This window comes from Ursus arctos, unplaced genomic scaffold (genome assembly GCF_023065955.2).
Source record: "Ursus arctos isolate Adak ecotype North America unplaced genomic scaffold, UrsArc2.0 scaffold_5, whole genome shotgun sequence".
In the NCBI taxonomy this organism is placed as follows: Eukaryota; Metazoa; Chordata; class Mammalia; order Carnivora; family Ursidae; genus Ursus; species Ursus arctos.
In genome coordinates, this window is record NW_026623067.1 from 72,807,512 (window position 1) to 72,812,034 (window position 4,523).

Genomic DNA, 4,523 nt, shown 5'->3' on the forward strand with positions numbered 1-4,523 from the left:
AGAAAACTTTCTTTTAATGAACCCAGTCTTACATGACCAAACATCATTATGTTACATCATTACATCATTTGCCTTGGGGTTCCACCTGCAAAATAGATTATTTAGTTGGGGATCAATCTTCTAGGATGAAATTCTAATATCAGGCATACTGTCTAATGTTGATTTCAAAAAGCAGAGTGAAAAAATACAAGTGAGAAATTTGATATAGAAGCCTAGATTGCATGTGAAGAGTCAGATAACTTATAGAGTCAGACATCTTTATATGGATCTACCTTCAAGAAAATGAATTTATACTACTACTTCATCCTAGTGTTTATATTTTGGCCCATGTTAAGTGTGCCTATTTCTGTTTGATGGTATTAACATTTTATCTGTTTTCTATGCAATTTATGTTTTATTGCACTCTGTTTTCATTTGTATCATCTTTATTTTTTTTATTTTTTATTTTTTAAAGATTTTATTTATTTATTTGACAGAGATAGAGACAGCCAGCGAGAGAGGGAACACAAACAGGGGGAGTGGGAGAGGAAGAAGCAGGCTCATAGCAGAGGAGCCTGATGTGGGGCTCGATTCCATAACGCCGGGATCACGCCCTGAGCCGAAGGCAGACGCTCAACCGCTGTGCCACCCAGGCGCCCCCATTTGTATCATCTTTAGAATGAACTTTTTTCTTCCCTTGAGAATATACCAATTCTATTAATGGAATATCCTGAATCATTATTGAAATCTTAAAACAAGTTTTCATAAATAGTTTCATAAAAAAATATGTGAGTCTTTTGACTTTAACTCTAGTACTTCCTAATTAACCCACGTCTTCACTACAGCAAAGGATATGCATTGACGTGGGGATTTGTGGTCCAGCTGCATATTGGTTAAGTTTGTTAACGTATGCAGACAGTATGCCAAACACTCAATGGAAATGATACCATTCATCTTTACAATAACCTGGAGAAGAAAGTATTACCTCCATGCTCTTTACTCCATTTGCAGAGGGAAAAACTCAGGCTCTAGCTCAAAAATGTTAAGTAACTTTTCCAAGAACCCCAAGCTAATAAGTGAGAAACCCAGGATAGAATTCTTGAATAATTCTACTCTTAGTCACACTATACTGGCTTCTCTTCACTCTGTATGATCAAGATGAATGTGCATTTCATACTAAGAGTTTATGTTTATGCTTTATGTTTTCTAATATTGTGTCTGGTAGTGAAAAGGTTACTTGGAAACAGGGTTGAAGATCTTTTCTGTTCCTCAGTTTGGAACATGTTTGCTTGCTTAGGCTTTGGTCATGACTGCAGTTTATCTTTTCTTACTTTATTAGAAATGTTCTTTCTGTATCACTCTCAGCTTTCAGTCTGCATCTTATTAGAGAGTAGCTAAATGAGTAATCATTAATGGCTTTTTGTTAGTGTACTTCCAAATAATTGGAGAAATTACATTACAGAATGCTAACATGTTAATTTGACATTTATTTTGGTGTTCTTACAAAAAACTTAAAATGATTTTTTAAATATAAAAGGTATACCAGTGAACTAATTTGGTTTGAATAATGATATATGCTTTCAAGATAAAGGTAGGAAAAGTAATGGATCTACAGTGAAAACTAGTAATTTTATACCTGGGTATACTTGCTTAGACCTTGCTTATTTTATTGTCTATCATCATTTGCTCTTTAGATAAATTTTCAAGGTATTGATTTTTTAATTAAAAAATATTGTTGCATTATTTTTTCTAATTTTACTGCCTAAATAAACAAGCAGCATGTAAAATTTTCTAATTTTACTGCCTAAATAAACAAGCAATGATGATCTGTCATTTCACCTACAAGAGTTAATTTTAATTAATTCAACTGAGCAGTTACTATATTTTAGGTATGGATCTGGCACTGGGAATATAATCGTGAACCAAATAGACAAGAAGTCCTGCTCTCAAGAAAATTTATATGACATAGGAAATACTGATAAGTAGAATATATAGTATGATATACAGAAAGAGAGCTAAGAAAATAATGATGGAAAGGGGCTGAGGGGATATTTGAGATGGTCAGTTTTAGATACAGTAACCAAGGAAGGCCTAAGTGAGATGGTGTCATTTGAATAAAGACTGAAAAGAGGTTAGCTAGAAAGTCAAATTTTAAAATGATTTGTCCTATAAAATGTGTTCTGTAAGTCAACGTAGGTGGTTTGTTATTTCCTTGGCACCATGTAACTGTGATATCGCTATTAGTGTTTAAGTGTCTTGCTATCAGCCCAATTATAATAATTTTTTAACTATACTTTTGTATGTGTGTGTGTGTGTTCTTTTGGGCTCCTTTGTCCTTTTACTGATGCCCAGAGAATTCAGAGGCAATTGGTTATTTTTTTTTTGAGAAAAATAGTATCTTTGTCATTCAACTGGCTGGCTGCAGATTACGGAGACGGAAGACAGAATCTGGACTATAGTTTTATTTTCCTATTAAAGAAATGCATAATGCCAGGAGACTAGAGAACTCCACTTTTCTCCATGGGAGACTATCCTTGAATATCATCTCCTTACTGCAACCAACTGAAAGTCTAAGAGTTCCAGGTGATGAGCAGTTCTCTTCATTGATCACTATAAGGTTCCATGATTGAGCTACTAAAAGCCAAAACTCCCTATATATCCAGTGCACAAGGATGGAGAAAGAATAGATCTGAAATTTGATTGAAAATACCTTAAAGAACAATGCTGTATTCGTGTGTGTGTCAGCTTTAGTGTATATATCCTGTTGAGTGATTGGTTAACATTTGAAGCACTTGAGTTGGGACTGCATCTGCCAGGGCTCAGCCCACCCTTGTGGCTACGACCAGCGCTTCAATTATCTTTATCTCACCTCCAACAAAGGATTTATTAATTAAGATAATTGACTTTAGGAATGATTACTCATTCATGAAATAAGTGATGTTCAAGATACGTGTACTGTCTAGAAATGTTACGCACTCGTCTCTGCCCTTGCATGAACAGGGTTTGAGAATCTAGTGACTACTGTAGCCTTTCCTTTCTATTTGTTTCCATTTCTCTGTGGAATGGCACTCTAGGCCTGGGATTTTGTCAAGGTGTGATTTAGACATGTATGGAGAGGCTCTTTGAGTTAATCCAACTCTATAAACTGAATCCTGTGGCTAGTCTCCAATGACTTTTCCTTGCATGGTATGACTAGAAGGAACAGGAACTGAAACTTCATTGCATTTATAGAAAACGTTGTATAGTCATCTAAAAAAAAAAAGGCACGGGTGGCAGAATTTGGTTTCAGTCTTACAAATTTGTGGGAAGTGAACATTTAGGTTATATTTACCTATAACTTTTGGAAGCCAATCCTTAGGAAAAAGAATCTCATAATTGTGGATAACCATGTTAGTTTAGGTCAGCTCACAATTACTACAATGAAAAAGTGTCATTTGGAAAAGGGAGAAGGGAAACAGATGGCTGTCACATGGTTTATAGCAATGACTGAGTCTCAGTGGAAGGAGCAGTGGGGCTTCCTGTCCTAACAGCTCCTGATGCTGCTTTTATCTCTGTGATGAGCTTTCATGCCCCATGTCATGATGGCCACATCTGATCTGGGCTTTGGAGAGTGCACCCCATTGGTAGTTGTGCATCTCTCCTCCCACTGTCTATGGTGCACATGTGGAGGCCTGGGGGTTCCATTGCAGAGTGCATGGTGATGGGCAGTTCTCTGCTAGCTTGTTTAATAGTTCAGTTCCCTACAAACTGTAGTAGAAATTCAGGCTGTTTTTGTCTGTGAAAATACACCTCTAAAGATTTTGCCTAGATGGAATCTTAAACATGATAATCTTGACTCTTGGGGCGGGCATTGATGTTCTGACCTTTTCTCCTATTAAGGGCAGCAACCTTGAAGCCAGTTAGAACAACAGGATGCTGGGGCAAGGCCCTTGCTTCCGTTGTTCAACAGAACACTCTTAAAGAAATATGCTGCTTTACATAGTTTATAACATAATCTTATCTATTTCTAAGCCTACCATTCTTTTGAAAAATCTTTTTATTTTAGGACAGTTTTAGATTCATTGAGAAATTATGAAAACAGTAGAGAGAATCCTCCTATAACCAGTACTTAAGTTGCACTATTATTAACTTCTTACTTGAGCATGATACATTTGTTACAGTTAGTAAGCTAATACTGACACATTATTATTAATTAAAGTGCTTACACCATTCAGATTTCCTTTGTTTTCAGGATCTCATCTGGGACGCCACCACTCTCCTTAATCCCTATGTTTCCTAGTCTCCTCTCCTCTTGGCTGTGATAGTTTCTCAGACTTTCCTAGTTCTTGGTAACTTTGACAGCTTTAAGGAGTGCTATTTAGATATTTTGTGGAATGTCTCTCAACTGATAGTTTTCTTCTTTCTTTCTTTCTTTCTTTCTTTCTTTCTTTCTTAGGGAGTATGAGTGAGCGAGCAGGGAGGGGCAGAGGCAGAGGGAGAGAGAGAATCTTGAGCAGGCTCCACATTCATTGTGGAGCCTGACTTGGGGCTTCATCTCAGTACCC